This window comes from Alligator mississippiensis, chromosome 3, assembly GCF_030867095.1.
Source record: "Alligator mississippiensis isolate rAllMis1 chromosome 3, rAllMis1, whole genome shotgun sequence".
In the NCBI taxonomy this organism is placed as follows: Eukaryota; Metazoa; Chordata; order Crocodylia; family Alligatoridae; genus Alligator; species Alligator mississippiensis.
The window spans coordinates 84,499,409-84,519,394 of NC_081826.1; the positions used below are offsets into that span (position 1 = coordinate 84,499,409).

General features: G+C 47.7%; 1 protein-coding gene and 1 long non-coding RNA gene across 4 annotated transcripts in view; one reads left to right on the forward strand and one right to left on the reverse strand.

Moving 5' to 3' along the window:
* The window catches only part of CHST9 (carbohydrate sulfotransferase 9), a 185,108-nt gene that overhangs the window by 147,512 nt on the left and 17,610 nt on the right, over positions 1–19,986 (forward strand). The gene's annotated exons all lie outside the window — the stretch shown is intronic.
* LOC132249328 (uncharacterized) lies at positions 5,589–18,109 on the reverse strand. Its single transcript, XR_009460741.1, has 2 exons — positions 16,796–18,109; positions 5,589–9,700 (listed from the first exon to the last, which is right to left on the reverse strand). It is a non-coding gene; the product is annotated as an uncharacterized LOC132249328 (long non-coding RNA).

Here is a 19,986-nt window from a genome sequence, read left to right on the forward strand (position 1 = left end):
AAAAAAGTTTTTTTGCAAGCTTTTAGGCACAAACACCCCTCTTACGGCATTGGGATTATACACACTTTTCTTAGAACATTTCAGTAAATTCAAAGTTCCTGTATAGTAAGGATGGCCAACCTGTGGCATAGGTGCCACAAGTGGCATGAGAAGCATCTGTGGGTGGCACACTGCAGATCAGGGAGAGAGCAAGGAGCACAGTGGCAAATTGTTCAAGGAGCAGAAAGCAAAGTAGCAGATTGAGCAGGGAGCACTGGGCTAGGAGCAGAAAGCAAAGCAACACATTGGGCAGGGGAAGGGGATTGGAGTAGTAGTCAGTTAGGAGGACTGATTTGTGGCACCCCTTCGAAAAAGTTTGGCTCCCACAGCTGTATAAGAAGTTTACGCTTATTTCACAAGATATATTGTGGATTGACCTTTCCCAGTTTAGTAAAGAATGCTTGCTACTCTATCCCCTGGTCTACTTAAGTGTGTGTGCATGTGTGTGCGTGTGCACATGTGCATGGGAGAGGAGGAGGGGCGGGTTGTTCTATTTTGCTTGTTTTTAATTTTCTGAATCTTTGCTTGTGACCTATCTAAAAAAATGTAGGTGTGACACTCTGCCAAGTTAAATGCCATGCCCAGTCACCCAGTGTTTTTAAAAAAGAATTGTTCTGATGGATATAAAAGGACTTCACCTTTTTTAAGAGTCAGGGGAGGATAATATAACTAAAAACAGGGACTGGATGAGAACTCACATTGGTCATGCATGATGTATGCATATTGAAGGAATAACCTGAACAGAAGAATTCATAACACCTGTTCAGTGTGTAAGGGTGAAAGAATGGAAGGCCATTTCTTGTATGATAGCCATTTGAATATTCTCCCCTTATCACATTGACTGCTTCCTCAGAGATACTAAACTTTGAGCAGGAAGGTGGACTAGATGATCTTATTAGGTCCCTTCTAGCCCTACTTAAAACTGAGCAGAATCTTTTGGTTTCTGTATAACCATAGAATTGCTTTGTCAGAAAAGTAATAGACTGAATGTGTAATCTCTGTATGAATCTAATTAACTTTTATTTTCAAAGGCAGTTGTGTTTATGCATGACATGTTTCAGGCTAATATTTCAGAATTTTACGTTGAATAATATGGTGTGGATTTATTTTAAAATATAATTTGTTGCATCATTTACAGAGGGCTACATTAGACAACTGACCAAGGACCTCTCTCTCAGTGAGCACGCCTACATGTGCGCATTTACTGCACAGAAACCCAAATTACATGTGCATGCCTGTACTGTGCAGTAAATATGGTGACTTATGCTGACTTGAGTGTAAATTTGATACCTGCATCATGCACATGTAGATGCATTACTGCACAGTAACGCAGGGGGCCTCCCTGCTGGATCTGCCAATCTACTAGGGGGCAAGCCTGAGCTCAGCCCCAGGTCTCCTGGCTGGCTGCCTCTCCTGGCTTCAGTTTAGGACTAAAGTTAGTCCCAAGTGCTGGTAGCTGGGTATAGCGTCTACTTGGAACTAGAGTTAGTCCCAGGTGCTGGCAGCCATGTGGCCAGAGCCTGGAGCTCCCCCCAGGGACCACAGGGGCACATAGCGGGCTGCTCTGACCTGAGTCTAAATTTAGTCCCACATCACTTGCATGTGTAGATGCCCTATTCCCACTTACTGCGCAGTAAATTTAAGATGGCATAAATGCACTTCTAGACATACCCAGTATGTTCTTTATGACAAAGTGGGTTTAGTATGATATATTCATTTTTATTTGTAAATGAAATGTGTTTATATAAACTTTATTTGAAATAAATGCAAAGAATGCTTTAGGTCCCTTACTTCATGTTCCTGTACCTAATCCTTGATTGCTGTTGAGTAGATGATACACAATAATAATGTAGTACTGCCTCCATCCACTGCAATTGCTTTTTTTCTTTCTGCAATTGTGGCAGGGCACTGTTTGTGCCTGCCACTTTAAGGGCCTGCAGCCAGCAGCTGGAAGGTGCCTGATGAGGGGAGCCATTTTGGATTCAGTGCTGCTCATATAAACAGGGCATTTTGCTGCAGGAAGGCCAGGCAACAACATCGCCTGGTGCAAGGCTGCTGGTATCATCTGGAGGCAAGGGCAGGAGCTGTAGGGGATGGTCAGGAGGCTCCTGGTCCTGGGCATGACCTAAAACTGCACCCTGCTGAGAGTGGGTGGCCTGGTGGGGCTCTCAGTGGCGTGGGAGCCCCAAGGAAATGCCAGGCCAGTTACCACCCCAGTGAAAGGCGGGTCGGGGCACCTTATCCCCAGCTCCCAACTTTGGGTGGGTCAGGTGACAACAGAGGTTGAGGGGGCCAAGCACAGCTATGGCCACCTGAGCCCATCCGAGGAGGGAAGCCCTGAGACCTCAAGTAAAGGGGGCGGTGTGGAGCCCCGAGTAGAGGGGGCAAAGAACCAGAGGGCTGAGGGCCCAGTACATATACACACTTTGTGTTACCCTGGAAGGGGCCTGAGTATGCTTAGACCCGGTTAGGTAATTGGCTCGCCACTACCCCTGTGAGGGTCACAGGAGAGGCCCAACAGACGGTACATCTGAGACTAGCAAAGCCTATGGCCAAAGGGTGCCCGCTCCAATAGGGAACAAGGCAGCATAAGTTTGTCGACACGAGAAAAAGACCCTGTGAGAGAGGGTGGAGTGAGTGAGGCCCGAGTGAGATGCAGGCGGTATGAATACGTGTGACTGAGGCCTGACAGTGTGGCCTAATCATGCTCTGGCTGTAGGCCGGGGGTACTGTAACATCTGGATGCTATCTGCAAGGCTTGGGTGGGGAGGAGAGGGGGGTTACGGAGCCACGGACACTCCCAAATATGGGGGTGCAGTAATGGGCAGCCTCCCGCCTTATTTAACAGCATATTATTATTCCAACAAGGCATGGTGGGCGGCATGCCCAGAGGCAGGTGTGGGGGCTAGCTGCAGCTAGCGGAGATACCCACTTTGCCACAGCAATTAACTTAAGAACATCAAATGTTACAATGGAATTGCATTCTGTTGATATAGTTAGGTTGTAGTCAAATACTATTGTAAAACATTGGTTTGGGACTAAAGCTATAGTTCCATTTTAAATCAGCACTGGAATTCCTGACACCCCATTCCTTGATAATTCCCTTTGAATATTTCCAAAAATTAACTAAAGAAGATTTAAATTAGAAAGCAATCAAATTTTAGTTGCTCTGAAACAACATAGGATATCCTTGTGAATGGAGTATGTGCTTCATTTGAAGAAGGATCACTCTAATAATATGGTTTTAAATAGCATAGATTATCATGGCATAACCTTTGCAGAAAGGCTGTTTTAGGTTTTGGGATGATGTAAAGGAATTTACATGCATGGATCAGATCCACACCTGAGATAAATTAATGTAAATTCCCTTGAAGGCAATGAAGCAGCAGTGATATAAACTTCCTGATTATCTAGCCCAGAAGGCTTAGTGAGGGAGAACTGATTCTGTGGAATGCTAATGTGTGATGAAATTAAATTAGAATCAGATTCAGACAAGAGCCTGGAATGGTGGCACGTGGTAGAACAGTGGCTGAGGACCTGCCAAAGAGTTCTTCGTGATCCCTGTTCACTTACATTTTGACTAAATAGTGACTGATTTTAAACAAAAGGCACAGTAGATTTGCACCTTATAGACTAACTAAATCAGAAATATATAGCATGAGCTTTTGTGAACCAAAGCTCACTTCATCAGATCATTTTAATTTTAATTTAGTCTAAATTCTTACCTCTCTTAGGCCCCAGCTACATGTTGCATACATTACACAATTAGCTGGCTAACTGCACAATAAATTTAGATGGGCCACTCATGTAAAGTAAGGCTAGCCACGAGTGCAAAGCAATTATCACACAATTAACAGAATTATTCCCACTTACTGCACAGTAAATTTAAGATGGCATAAATGCATGTGTAGACATGCCCAGTATGTTCTTTATAACAAAGTGGGTTTAGTATGAGATATTCATTTTTATTTGTAAAAATTGAGCAATAAATTTAGATCAGCTATATGTGCAAAGTAATTATCACACCATAAAATGACTATCTAGCTATAAAAAGAGCCAACCAGCTACAAAGTTATTGCTTGAAAATATATAACAACTCTATAGCTGGTTTCTGCCCAGCATTCATTGGAACATGTGGCAGGGCCTTTATACCCCAATAAGTCCTGTGTAATATAGTCATGGATGTTTTGTATTAAACTTTCTGGTCTTGAAATATAGTTGTATGAAATACAGTACAAATGCATAATCAAGGCACCATCCTCCAGTGGCATAACTATGGGTGGGTGAGTAGGGCATAAGATCCAAATGCTGCCTAAGGTGGGAGGACACTAGAATGAAGTCAGGGTGTGCTTCTCCTTCCCCCCCACCTTGGATTCTACACCATCTCTCCACCATGGCTACAGCAGCCATGTTGTTGGTGCCACTTCCAGAGGAAGCCAATGTTGCAGGGTAGGTGCTGATGCAGCCAGGAACTGGAGGTCGGTCTCCTTTAACCCCTGTCTCCTCTCTTTCATTGCTTGCTAAATTTTGGCTTCTAAATTGTTTAAATTATTTCTTCACCACCAGAATGCTAGCTTTTCATCATGGAGCCATCACTTTTCATCGTCTTTTTCATTCTTTTTGTAGCATTGCAAGCTACACTTTCCTTCCAGAACTTGAGCAGTGAGTCTAGAAATATTGTGTATTCTACTCTTTTGTGCTTTACTCTGAACTAATTGATTCCTGGTGTCCATGTTCATCAAGGTGTGCATTAAGTAATACTGGGAAAAATTAAAAGAGACTTCTACCAACTTAGTTGTTCAGGCCTGAGTTCGGTTTGGTTTGGGTTGTATTATTTTATTGTTGTTTTTAAACAGTGGTAACAATCATGACTAAGCAACTCTTTACAGACTGCCTGTTGAAATCTTTGAACTTCTAGACCTCTGTGTTCTACCTTTTGCCTTTTAGGATATGCCTGCATGGTTATCACATGTTCTTACACACATTCTTGCCCAAATCTTCCTGCCTTCCACACACAGCCCTCAACCATGTGTCTGTTTATACTTTGGACCTGTATTTACTCACTCCAGTAGAGTTTGGGTTCAAGCTCCAGCTATGTATTAGCTCAAGCTGAAATCAACCACACTTGCATTGAAGATACCACACAGATTAATAGAGTGATCATAGTCTTACAAAGTCCTTCCCATAATTTCCCCCCGTGAACAAACAATTTATCTTGCACTTGACACAGTTGTGTGGGAATGGATCCTGAAACATGTCAGACCAAAGAAGCAACAGATATGCCCTGAGCTATGCACTAACAGGTTCATAAAGAGGACACAAAAGCATGGATAGAGCTCTGCAGAAAGAGTGCTCACGCTTGAGCTAGGCTGGCCCAAATGTTTGTACTCAACTTTAGTCTACCTTTGGTAGGCTAACTCCTTGGATGAAGATTACTAAAGCCAAAAGTAGACACCTATGCCCTTGCTCTTTAAAATGGAGGTGATTGGGAGCCTTTTCATGACAGTTCAGCAGTTAAAGTACTCATCCACAATGAGGGAGGCCTGGTGTCAATTAATTCATTTCTCTTTATTCTACCTCTCAAGAGAGTTCCACGTTTCATAAAACATACAAAATTCATTGAGCAAAAGAACAAATGTAACATGACTTGATAGCCTGGTGGTTCAGGGATTTCCCTTGAAGAGGTATCACTGTGTTCTAGTCACTGTTTCAAGGACTGTTTACATGTTTTACTTGATATAGTCATTGGATGAAAAGTATATGTAATCATGGGAACAGAGACTTGAGCCCAACCCCCTACTGGTACCACTAGACTAAGAATCATTCCCTCTCTCTTCTCTCTGGCTCACTTCTATGAAGTAGATGAGTCGATAGTGCCATCACCCCAGAGTAGCCTATATTGTATAGTTAGTGCATTCTTCATGGAAATGGGAAATGTTCTTTTGGTAGAGAAAGGAAGCAAGCATGGATTTCCCATGAAGCAAGAACCCCATCTAGTGCATTATTGGATAAAAGGGTTCCATCACCACTCTTTCAAAAGAAAGCTTCAACAGCCTTGCATTTTGTGGGGACCAATCTGATAAGTACACTCTGAATCACGCCTCTTGGGTGGGATGGATGAAGGAACACCCAGCATATGGGTCTTAGCTTTGAGATGGAAGATGAGCTGCTAAGCTCAGTCACGATTGAAATATTTCTGTGTGCATGCAAAAACAGAACTATAGGTATTGGGGGGGAAGGGGGACTATAGGTAGCGGGGGCAATTTCCTGTCAAAACCAGAGCTATATATTGAACTTATTTGCTGTGGGGTTAGGCAGCAGTGAAGTGGGGTTGTCAGAATTGCAATTTTGGATTCAGGTATCTTTATTCTACTTAGGTTTTTGTTGTAGCCCCTTAAAAATATATCTAAAACTCAAATCTCTTCAATCATATAGACATTTTTCCTATGATGAATGTGCCAAATACTCTTCTGAATATCTAAAGGTGAGATCTGGATAGCCTATTAAGACATCCATTTTTGAAAACCGGGTGCATTGTGCATACTGAATGGTGAAACAGCCTGATACTAGGCCCAATACATTTTGAATCAGGCATCAACATTTTTTTTGTTACTGGCAACTCCTCTAGCAACTCTTAGGCTATGAGCAACAGTATAAAATTAAAGCTGTAAGAGTAACAAAATGTTGTAAAAATTGGGGGGGAAAGCCTGTGCCTCTTTTGAAGAAAAAAAACATATAATGTATTTCTGAATTTCTGCAAACACAGCAATATTTTCCACATTAGCAGAGGTTGTGGTAGATTCCATAGGGATCTCTAGCTGATAAACAGAAGCCATTCTTGTCTGCAAGTAAACATACTTATCTTCCTTTATAAACTAAATATACTCTTCTTTTAGAAACAGTAAAGCAGGGGATCAAATGAAAACTAGATTCAAATAAAGAATATTAATATACGTTCAACTACTTCCAAACTGGTTTGAAATAGACAAGTTCTCCAGAGGTTGCAAAGTACACACATTTTTTTTCTTTAACCCCATTTTCATTTCAGTAAATGTTATATGGCTTTATCTTTAATTAAAATCATGCAAAACAAAATTCTATACTGCTGCAGAATCAGAACTGATTTCTGGTTACATAAGGTCTTAGACTGGAAAACTCATATGTGGACTGGAAAATTCATATGTGTATTTAACAGCAATGTTAATACTTAGCACATGTTTACCTGGGCAGAATTAATTTTATTAGTAGGTGTTAACAGTTATGAACCAAAAAGATGACAAAAAGCCAGTACAGAAATACAGAGCTCCCAAGCAAGAGACTAACATAAGAGGGATGGAGGTGAGGAGGGGAATGCAACTAGGTTACAGAAAATACAATGTTAGCCAACTAAGCCTGGGGGTAGGGAAGGGGGTGGGACCAGCAGGGGAGATCATGCTTAGGGGCAACCAGCATGGGTTCATTAGAGCAAATCCTGCCAGACCAACCTGATGACCTTCTATGACCAGGTCACAAAATCCTTGGACATAGGTGTCGCGGTGGACATAGTCTTTCTGGACTTTAGGAAGGCCTTTGACACTGGCTTTCACCCCATTGTCATTAAGAAATTAGGTGACTGTGACGTTGATGCCTACACAGTCAGATGGGTCACAAATTGGCTGGAGGGCTGCACCTAGAGAGTGGTGGTGGATGGGTCTTTTTTGACCTGGAGGGATTTGGGCAGTGCAGTTCCCCAGGGCTCGGTCCTCGGGCCCATACTGTTCAACATCTTCATCAGTGACCTGGACAAGAGGATGAAAAGCACCTTGTTCAAATTCGCGGATGACACTAAATTGTGGGGAGAAGTGGGCATGCAGGAGGAGAGGGACAGGCTGCAACTAAATCTAGACAGGTTACAGGGGTGGGCAGATGAGAACAGGATGGGATTCAGTACTGACAAGTGCAAGGTACTGTACCTGGGGAGGAAGAACCAGCAGCACACCTACAGGCTGGGGAACTCCCTTCTAGTCAGCACAGAGGCAGAAAAGAATCTTGGTATCATTATTGATTCCAAAATGAACATGGGCCGCCAATGTGGGGACACGGTCAGGAAGGCTAACCCCACCTTGTCATGCATCCACAGATGCATGAGCAGGTCCAAGGAGGTGATCCTTCCCCTCTATACAACACTGGTCAGGCCACAGTTGGAGTACTGCATCCAGTTCTTGGCGCCACACTTCAGGAGGGATGTGGACAACATCGAGAGGGTCCAGAGGAGGGCCACTCACATGATCAGGGGGCAGCAAGGCAGGCCCTATGAGCGGAGACTATGGGACCTGAACCTGTTCAGCCTCCACAAGAGAAGGCCGAGAGGGGATCTGGTGGCCATGTACAAACTGGCCAAGGGGGACCAGCAGGCTATGGAAGAGTCCCTGTTCCCCCAAGCACTACCAAGAGTAACGAGGATTAACGGCCATAGTTGACCGAGAGTAGATTCAGGTGCTCACTTCTACCCTTTGGGTCTTCAAAAGGAGGCTAGATAATCACCTAGCCGGGATCATTTGACCCCAGCATTCTTTCCTGCCCGTGACAGGGGGTTGGACTTGATGATCTGCTCAGGTCCCTTTCGACCCTACCAACTATGAAACTATGAACGGGAGGGATGGAATTCATGATGCTGAGAGAGAAAGAAGATAGATACACACAAACCCATACAATGGTCTGCAATGGTGAAAGGAGTAGGTTGGAGAAAGTTTCTCAGTCCATGTAGAGTCTCATCATGGGGGTCCTCTTTGGGTGGAGCGGGGTGGTCCGTTTTTGAAGATTCTTCTCAAAGTCCATCAGGTGCAGAGGGAGGTTCAGGTGGTCCCCTATGGGTCCAGTCCAGTGGCAGTCAGCCTGGCAGGGTTGGTGTTTTGGTGGTGGCCCATGATGTGCTTCACATAGATGTCACGGGACCAGTGGATCATGTCGGACACCATGAGCCAGTGCATCAGCTTGGCATAGCGGCGGGAGATACAGCAGGCATGCAGGACGCTCTCGTTGCTGGGATCCCATGCTCTAAGTGTTCCCATGATGAGCGCATCGACCATCACATCATAGCCATGGCCCCTCAGGATGTTGACCAGCAGAGTATACTTCTCCCGCTTGTGAGCCCAGGCGTCAGTGAAGCCTTGCGCCAGTTCCCAAATGGGATGGTGACGTCCATGATCACAATCTTCTTGGCCTTTTCGTTCGTGATGACAATGTAAGGACACATCTGGCTCTCTCAGCCTGGGATGGTGCGATTCACGGAGATCCGCACCTACATGTCTTCAATGTTCTCAACAAATGTTTTCTAGATAAATTACAATGGTCCAGGAACAGGACTGGAAATCAGAGTTCTAGTCTTAGCTCTGTCCCACACATCTTGCGTATCTATTGACAAGTCCTTGTTGAGAAGAAGGCAAATGGTAAACTGGGCTGCTTTGGTAGGAGCACTGACAGAAGATCAAAGGAAGTGTTCATACCCCTCTGTTCAGCACAGGTAAGGCCTCCTCTGGAGTACTGTGTCCAGTTTGGGACCCCTTGCTACGTGAAGGATGTAGACAAATTAGAGAGAGTCCAGTGGAGGGCAATAGAAATGGTTAGAGTGCTGGGGCACATGACTTGTGAGGTAAGGCTGAGGGACCAGGACTTATTTAGTCTGCAGAAGAGAAGAGTGAGGGGGAATTTAATAGCAGCCTTCAACTATCTGAAGGATGGTTCCAAAGAGGAACTAGACTGTTCTCAGTAATGGCAAATGATAGAATAAGGAGCAATGATCTCAAGTTACGGCAAGGGAAGTTTAGGTTAGATCTTCAGAAAAACTTTCATATTAGGAAGGTATTAAAACATTGGAACAAGTTACCCAGAGAGGCTGTGGAATCTCCATCCTTGGAGGTTTTTAAGATCCAACTAGACAGAGCTTTGGCTGGGATGGTCTAGTTGGGACTGGTTCTGCTTTGAGCAAGGGGTTGAACTAGATGGTTTCCTGAGGTCTCTTCCAACCCTAATTTTCTATGATTCTATGAATGCAGATTTGATGGGAAGCACTAATAAAATGTATTGACTGATTAGTGTGTCTGAAATGAAAATTTATTAAACTAAAATCACATGCAAAATTATTGGACTATTGTACTTATTTCAGTGTGAACTACTGAACAGTAATTTGTGGGAATTAGAATGGTACCATGATAATATGCAAAAACTTGTTTGTGTTACTGAATAAGAAGAGCAGGCTTACCACAAATAATCTTTATATTTCATGGCGGGGCCCATGGAGAGAGGGGGCTAACCCCTTAGTGAGTGGGAGGAGGCGGCTGAGTGGAGCCAGGCCGGGTCAAGCCCTGCCCAGGCCCCTACTTGGCCCAGCCCCCCAGGGAGAGAGAGAGGTGGGGGGGCACTCACCTGTCCCCCTCCAGTAGGGCAGGGTCCCCCAAATCCTGGGCAGTGCCCCCTTTTGCCCAAAGAGCAGCTTCCTTGACAGCAGGCCAACTGCACATGCACGCAGTTTAAAAGGGCCCGCCAACAGGGAAAAGCCCCAGTTAGGCTTGGGAGCGGCGAGAGGCGCACAGGTGAAAGCCCGCTGCACCCCCAATCCCCCGAAGCCCCCCAGAAACCCTCCAGCAGCCGCGGAGCCCCCCGCCGACCCCCAGCACAGCCAGGGTAAGCGGGGCCCATGGAGAGAAAGGGCTAACCCCTTAGTGAGTGGGAGGAGGCAGCTGAATGGAGCCGGGCCAGGTCAAGCCCTGCCCAGGCGCCTACTTGGCCCAGCCCCGCAGGGAGCCATGCGACCGGAGCCGCGGGAACAGGCTGCGCAAACAGGTGCGCTTCTCTGCCAGCGCGTGAGTTAGCACGGAGTTCGCACAGGAGGGCGCACAGGAGGGCCCAGGACCCTGCCTGCGCACCCCCCAGGGTAGACAGTCCCAGCCATAGCCAGCCTACCAGAGGCATGCCACGGATGGGCACGTGCCACACCCCGAGGGTCCCCTTGGGCTCCGTGCCCCCCCCCGGCACCTCAGAGATTGCCACCCAGACGAAGCCCTTGGTTCTGGCCTCCACGCAGATGGAGCCCCTGGCTCTCGGCTGCGGGGGCTGCCTGTCCCTTTTTCAGGCTCTGGGGCCTGGGAGCATGGCGACCTCCCCTTGTGGGGTCTGCTCCCTTTTGGGGTCTCTGGCGCACCAACTGGAGGAGCTCCAGGCCACAGTCCAGAGACTGCGTGCCATCAGGGACTGCGAGCAGGAGATAGACTCCTACTGCCAGGCCCTTCTGCCCCGGGAGGTGGACGGTAGACCACAGTCTCCCTCCAGGCCAAAGGAGGACTCCGGGACCTCCCACTCTGTCCAGCCAGGGGCATGGACCAAGGTGGTCAAGGGCCCTAAGGCCTACCGCACCAAGGCCTCTGCCCCGCCAGAGCTGAGCAACAGGTACACACCTCTTGCCGCTCCAGCAGAGCCTGCTGAGTTGCCAGCTCCCACAGGCAACATGGGCCCAACTGCAACTACCGCCCCTGCTCTCCCCAAGACAAAACATAAGGTGTTTGTTGTGGGAGACTCCCTTCTGAGGGGGCAATCTGCCACCCCGACCCCCTAGCCCGGGAAGTCTGCTGCTTCCCGGGGGCCCGCATCCGGGACATTGCGGAGAGGATCCCAAAGCTCCTCCAACCCACTATCCCATGCTCCTCATTCATGTGGGCACCAATGACACGGCTCGGAGCGCTCCCAGCTGGGTCATGAGGCGCTACAGGGATTTGGGAGCGGGGCTAAAGGGTCTGGGGGCACAGGTGGTGTTCTTGTCGATCCTCCCAGTCTCAGGCTATGGGCTGAGGAGGGAGAGGAGGATCTATGTGATCAACCAAAGACTGCAGTGCTGGTGTCGTCGGGAAGACTTTGGCTTTCATGACCACAGCCCGCTCTTTGGCGAGAGAGGCAGCAAGCTGCTGGGAAGAGATGGCCTCCACTCTCCCCTAGGGAGGAGGCTCTTCTCAGCCAAACTGGCTGACCTGCTCCACTGGGCTTTAAACTAAGCCCGCTGGGGGATGGGGGGGACTACCGCCACTGCTGGCCCGCTGAGCAATCCTTGCAAAGCCAGCAGTTCAAGGCACTTAAGGGAGCCCACCCCTGCCCCAGCCCTGGTAAAATCTGTGGGCAAGGAAGGAGCCCCGCAGGGGGCACTTGCCTGCCTGTACACAAATGCCAGGAGCTTGGGGAATAAGCAGGAGGAGCCCATCCTCCTGCTCAATGCAAATAATTATGATGTCATAGGGATAACGGAGACCTGGTGGGACTCCACCCATGACTGGACCACGGGTATAGATGGCTATACCCTGTACAGGAGGGATCGCGTAGATAAAAGGGGCTCTCTATGTTAAGGAAAGCTACGCGTCCCTGCAAGCCGATATTGGCGACCAGGGTGGACGACTGGAGACCCTCTGGGTTAAAATCCGTGGGGAACACAGCACAGGGGACACAATGGTGGGAGTCTACTACAGACCTCCCACCCAAAGTCCTGAGCTTGACCAGGAGTTTGCCTGGGAACTGGCTGAGGCCGCATGCTCCAGGACCATGGTTGTCATGGGTGACTTCAGTTACCCAGACATCTCGTGGGAGGATCGCTCAGCAAAATCTGAGCGGTCACAAAGCTTCTTCTCGTGCGTGGATGACCTCTACCTGACTCCAGAAGTCTATGGGCCAACGAGAGGCAAAGCACTGCTCGACCTGGTACTGGCTACTGGGGATGACCTAGTCGATGACCTAGTGATCGATGGGAAGCTGGGTGACAGCGACCACGAGCTGATCACTTTCACCATCCGCCGAAAAGCTGGCAAGTCAGTCAGCAACACGGAAGTCCTTGACTTCAGGAAAGCCGACTTTGACAAGCTCAGGAGGCTTGTCAGTGAGGCCCTAAGGGACCATGACCACGGGGAGAGGGGAGTTCAAGAAGAGTGGTTGCTCCTCAAGGGAGCGATCCTCAATGCACAAACTAAGTCTATTCCATCTCGGAGGAAAGGCAGCAAGAGGGCACAGCAGCCCCCCTGGCTCTCCAGGGACCTAGCAGACCTCCTGAGGCTAAAAAGAAAGGCCTACAAAGGATGGAGGATGGGAGTCACCTCCAAGGAGGATTATTCTGCACTGGTCCGGTCCTGTAGGGAGCAGACCAGGAAAGCCAAGGCTGCAACTGAACTCCAGCTAGCTTTGAGCATCAAGGACAATAAAAAGTCCTTTTTCAGATATGTGGGGAGCCGGAGGAAAAGCAGGGGCAACGATGGACCCCTGCTGAACCAGATGGGGCAACTGACAACTGACGCCCAGGAAAAAGCCAACCTATTACATAGGTACTTTGCATCGGTCTTTCATCAGCCCCATGGGACGCCCGTGCCCGCTATGGGACAGGGAAGTCCGGGTGAGGGTGATCCCCTGCCCTCCATTAATGCTGACTTTGTGAAGGAACATCTTGAGAAGCTGGATAACTTCAAGTCAGCCAGCCCTGACAATCTTCACCCCAGGGTACTCAAGGAGCTGGTGAGCATCATAGCCCAGCCTCTAGCACGGATCTTTGAAAACTCCTGGTGCTCTGGTGTAGTGCCCGAAGACTGGAAGAAGGCCAATGTGGTGCCTATCTTCAAGAAAGGGAGGAAAGTGGATCCGGCTAACTATAGGCCCATTAGCCTGACTTCTATCCCAGGGAAGATCGTAGAAAAGTTTATTAAAGAGGCCATCCTTAATGGACTGGCCAATGCCAACATCTTAAGGGATAGCCAGCACGGGTTTGTTGCGGGTAGGTCTTGCTTGACCAATCTCATTTCCTTCTACGACCAGGTGACCTATCACCTGGACAAGGGAGAAGAGATTGATGTCATATATCTTGACTTCAAAAAAGCCTTTGATCTGGTTTCCCATGATCACCTCTTGGAGAAACTGGCCAATTGTCGCCTTGGGTCCTCCACGATCCACTGGCTGGAAAATTGGCTCTGTGGTCGGACCCAGAGGGTAGTAATTGATGGAAGTCACTCATCATGGTGTCCTGTGACCAGTGGGGTCCCCCAAGGCTCTGTCCTTGGACCCATACTGTTCAACATCTTCATTAATGATGTGGACACTGGAGTCAGAAGCGGACTGGCCAAGTTCGCCGATGACACCAAACTTTGGGGCAAAGCATCCACACCAGAGGACAGGTGGGTGATCCAGGCTGACCTGGACAGGCTCAGCAAGTGGGCGGACGAGAATCTGATGGTGTTCAACGCCGTTAAATGCAAGGTTCTCCACCTTGGGAAGAAAAACCCGCAGCATCCTTATAGGCTCGGCAGTGCTATGTTGGCTAGCACTAAGGAAGAAAGAGACTTGGGGGTCATCATTGACCACAAGATGAACATGAGCCTGCAATGCGATGCTGCGGCTAGTAAAGCAACCAAAACGCTGGCTTGCATCCATAGATGCTTCTCAAGCAAATCCCGGGATGTCATTCTCCCCTTGTACTCAGCCTTAGTGAGGCCGCAGCTGGAGTACTGCGTCCAGTTTTGGGCTCCACAATTCAAAAAGGATGTGGAGAAGCTTGAGAGAGTCCAGAGAAGAGCCACGCGCATGATCAGAGGTCAGGGAAGCAGACGATGGCAGGCTGAGAGCCATGGGGCTCTTTAGCCTGGAAAAGCACAGGCTCAGGGGTGATCTGATGGCCACCTATAAGTTTATCGGGGTGACCACCAGTATCTGGGGGAAAGTTTGTTCACCAGAGTGCCCCAAGGGATGATGACTAGGTCGAATGGTCATAAACTACTACAAGACCGTTTCAGGCTGGACATAAGGAAGAATTTCTTTACTGTCCAAGCCCCCAAGGTCTGGAACAGCCTGCCACCAGAGGTGGTTCAAGCGCCTACATTGAACACCTTCAAGAGCAAACTGGATGCTTATCTTGCTGGGATCCTATGACCCCAGCTGACTTCCTGCCCTTTGTGCAGGGGGCTGGACTCGATGATCTTCCGAGGTCCCTTCCAGCCCTAATATCTATGAAATCTATGAAATATTTTCTGTAGTAATCATAGAGAAAGGCAAGAGAGTGTACTCTTGATTCTAAGATGCTCTTTATTTTTTAGCAATGTGTTACTTTTTGTAGTATCACCACCTCACATTGTTGTCTAATAACTGAAATGTTTGGCCAAGAAATATTAATAATAGCAAAAGAATATTAAATTACAGATAACAGGCCTACCCAGATTGTTATATGTCATTTTTGTAAGGCACTATTACATACCCACCTGTTTTAGAACTTTATTAAGGCTGTAAAGGAGGGGCAGGCAAAATACAGCCCATAAGCCAAATTCAGTCTGACAGGTGACTGTCTGGCCCGTGGCAGGTCCCTCAGCCCTGCCTGGCCTGGGCTCAAGGAGTAGCCGAGGCTGTGGCACATGCAGCCAGGCCCACTGCCCCCAGGCACAGAGGCACTACCTGGCACAGAGCACAGCCTATCCTATCTACACATGCAGCTCTCTAGCATGCCAGAAGCTGTAGTCTGTGACACTGGGTGGTGGGGTGGCAGGAGTGGGTCAGCATGGTGGCCAGACTCAGTTTCCCAGCAGCCCCCACAATAGCAACTTGCTCTTGCCCCACACTCTGGTTGCCCCTACCAGTGTCTCCAGTACCACTGCTAGACCTGACCCCGCTGCCTAGGCACCCTGACCCATCCCTCGTGCACCAATCACCAGGGACTCTGGATGGAGTGGGCAAGTGGGCAGGCAGGCTGGGTCACCATAGAAACTGGTGGGACCCCCACAGGCAGGGTGTGCTTAGCTGGGCAGGTGGGATGGAGTTGCAGGCAAGCAGGGAGTGACATCTGGGAATGGGATGGGCAAGCGGGTGAGACCGAGACTGGGATAACAGGGTGGTGACAACATGACTCCCCACATCTCCCTGCAACTGGTGCCTATTCCATAGACAGTGGCCAGCTCCTGCCCACAAAACCAGCGCCCATCACAGGGACAATCAGAGAGATTTTTATTTTATTGGGGGGGAGAGGGGGGTCACTGCCTGAAATGAAAAATTGGGAAAAATATTGTCAACCAGAAGCAAAAAATGGTTTCTCTAAAGTTAGGTGTTTCATTTGTGGTTTTTAAACCCTTTTAATATAATTTTTTTGCAGTTTTCAAAATGAAAATGTCACTTTGAAATGAGACAGCAACATGTCAGCTTCCTTTTTTTATTTATTTTTCCCCTGTCTTTTCAGACAAAATTATTCCGCACATTTGCAAGTACCGTAAGTCCCCCTTACCACCTCCTGTCCCTATACTATTATATTTTGATGTGTGTGACAGGGTGACTGAAACACCCTGTCACAGAAATGATAGAGAAAAATGAAAAAAAAAAAAAAACTTACCTGGAGAGGCAAGAAAAACAATGGTGAGCCTGGGGAAGAGAAATGCCACACTCTGAGCAATTAAAGAAACCAGCTGGGGCCACAGCAGATCAAAGGATGCAGTGTCAAATCCAACTGCTGGGGCTTGAGCCCAGGAGAAGGAGAAAGGTGCAGTCAAAAGGAGAAAGAAAAACTACACCAAAGGGGGGGGGGGGAGGAAACAGCTGGGTCAGGCAGGCAGCAAAGGGGAAGCTGCCATTGCAGACACAGCTGGGCAAAAGGGAAATTTAAGGGATGCCGAGAGGGCATTCAGCAGGCGGCAGGAGAGGAGAGAAGAGAAAGAATGTAGAAGAGAACACAGGAATAGAGGACCGACCCCAGAGCTCAAAGAAAAACCCCAGTTCCTTGACTTACCTGGACAGATCCAGCAAGGAGGCTGCTCTGCAAGGGAGAGGTGGCACAGGAATGGAGGAAACTGCTCGGCCAGTGAGTCCCATCCTGGGGGGGTGAAGTTAACCACTATGAGAACCTTGAACAAAGCGAAGACATGGACAAGTTTACTCTCCAAGAGGGAGTGAGTCTGTCCTGACCGTGAAGGTAAGGGTGGTACTAGAAACAAAGGTGGCTGACTTGGGACCCATGCAGGTAAGAACGGGGCAAGCAGCTGAAGGAGAAGAGAGATTCCTATCAGTGATCCCTAAGACCGAGACCAGAGTATCAACATCAGAGGCCAGTACCAATGCTCCTGGAACATCTGCAGTGGTTAGGGCAGGGGATGGGGATAGTGGAGCCCAGCAAAGACCGGCCGATTCTGTGAGCCCCTAACATTTTTGTTTCCCCAAGAGTGTTTCAACATCCATCTCCCATAACATCAAAGGTGTGGAAGGTGATTTTTTGGAAAGGCAAAACAGTACCATTTATAGGGAGACAACTCAGTTCCAGGTGGCACGCCATCAACCTCCTACAATGTGAATAAACTTCTGTTTATCCAGACTCTACCACCACAGTACCCGAGTACCTCTCAACACTGGCTTGAAATAGGGAGAATCACCCCTGTTAACCTGTAGGTAATGTCACAACCCAAAGTTGTTATTTTTTGTTTGTGTGCGCACTTCGGCATCGCTAAATTATTTCCCGCCAATTTGTTGCTTTCTTTGCACGGTAGAGTTCTCTGCTGCAAGAGAGAACTCTGGTGCAACGGGGGATTTCCCGCCAGATTACAGCTTTTTTGCAGTGTGCATTTCTTTTGCATCGTAGTGATACACGCTGTAAAGAAGTTCCCGCCATTTGTATTAGGATTTGCGCCACGTTATTGGCCCATTCCTAATATAGGCACACGTGGCGGCTAGCAATTGGCTTGCTAGCCGTACAAAAGGCTTGGGTAGTTTCCGCCCAAGCCGGAGGTGGGAGGACGAGAGAGATTCTGTGTGAAGATCTCCAAGCGCTGCGGACCCTCGCGGACCCGACGCGCCTCCCCTAAGCAGGCAATAGAGGCAATAGAACCGAACCTACAGAGCTTTCGCTTCTCGCCTCTCCCCATCACCAAGCGCAATCCTAGACGTATCCCTTTCCTGTAACTTCAGACCCACGGAGCCTAAGTAACTCCGGGGAAACTTTTCGAACCCAACTTAACCGGACCCACGGAGCCTAGCAAACTCCGTGGGAGCAATCAATTTGTCAGAGTCCTCCAATGAGGATTCAAGCGGGAGCTGTGCCTGGAAACCTGTCCAGCCTACACCAATACCATCTTTGGGTGTAAGTAAACAATCTTTTCAATCAACCATTACGCCTCCGTAATTAATTCTAACTCGCGTGCGCTAAACCGCCCCACGGTTCTCTCCAGCCCCGCGTGCCCGGGCTGCTGGCCACAGCCCGTGTGCAACGAAGACGGGTCCGGTACGACCCCAGTTCGCCCCTGGCTCGCCCATGGCAGCAAGAATGGGATCGGAATCACCGCCGCACATGGCAACGAGGGCGGGATCGGGGCCCGGCCCGCACAGGTAAGAGAAGTATAGGGGATCAGTGGCTTGCCCAAGTTTTGCAGCTTTAAGCCCAGATATTTTGAGTTTCAGTCTTAACTGCAGAATGATCACTTTTCCCTCTTGATCGGAAACGCCAGCTTCTTTTAAACATGCCAATGAAAGCTGGTGAATGGCCTTTCCCTAGTGTCCCTATGTTGTGTTAAAATAACTAACCTAGACCAGAGAGACTCAGTCTCCCATTTCAGGTCCCCTGAATTTGTCTGTCAATGGAGATGTGAAAACAATGTTCAAAATATAAACAATATTGAAAAAATACTAAATCAGTCATGCTCAAAATAAAGGCATGGGGAGGAGACAGGGGAGGATATTTGTGGGAGCAAGTGTAGAATGGCTCACAATAGAAGTCTCTCAAAAATCTTTTTTTTTTTTAAATGTGTTTAAATTAGTTTCTATTCAAGAAGCATTTCAGTTAGTTAGGCCTTGTCTACACACATCTGCCTCTGCTGCTGGAACTTCTATGGGCAGACAGTAGCTGTTACCATAAAGTTATCAAACCATGGACCTATCCATGCATTCTGGCTGTTTCATGGCTCCACTACAGCAGCCGTGCCACCACAGTGCAAAGTACACCCTAGAAACACATCACCTTCTAGCATAAGTCACAGGAGTGTCTATGTGCACATTCTGCCAACAGAACCTTTTCTCTGCTCAGCAGAGGTGGTGTAAGCACTTACTAAAAAGGTTTCTACCACCACAGAGAGCTTTGTAGCATAAACCAGCCCTTTCCTAAAAGAGCTGGGCTAGAAACAGGCATTGCATTTGTCCCTGGACAAATTGTGCCTGTGTTTATTACAGAACAGAAATATCCTAGGACTGGTGTGTACACACATCACCCTGCTAATCAGGAATTAATGAGCAGCTGAATGCACTGCTGTGCACTGCTTCTCTGCCACTGGTTCAATCCCAGGGTAACTGTTCAATACAGTGGAATGTCCCAGGATAAACTGTTAATGCTTCTTATCCTGGTAACCCTTTTTAGAATTTATCCCAGGACACTGGACATGAACGCCTGAATAATTACACTTTGTCCCAGGATAAAATGGTTATTTCAGGACAAATACAACCTCTGTTTGTCTTGAATGAGGAAAATTGGCATGGCTCAATTGACTTTAATGGTGCTTGTTTATAAGTCAACAGACTCATGCCAATTCTCATCAGCTCAGGATCTAGTTCTGCTCATGCTGTCTGCTGAATGCAGATACATAGCATATCTGGCATTAACACTGAACTCAGTGGCCCTTCAACGTGTTTCTAATGAGCTGAAGATGTTCATTTTAAGAAAAAGCTAAATACCTACTTACAGTTGTCTCCATGAATTTTTAAATTGGTTACACAGATACACATAGCCTTGGTAGTTTACAGTAACCGCAGCACATTAAATTGGGATATTTTTCCACTAGACTTCATCTTGATGTAATTCCTTACCCTTCACATTTTGAGCTTCTTAAGGGGAAACCAAATATTTTTACTTTAAGGGCAAAAACAAAGGGAATTAATTCCAGATATGAACAAGAATTGGCAAGTAAAATTAGAGATGAATTCCCTTCATCCAAGTTACTGACC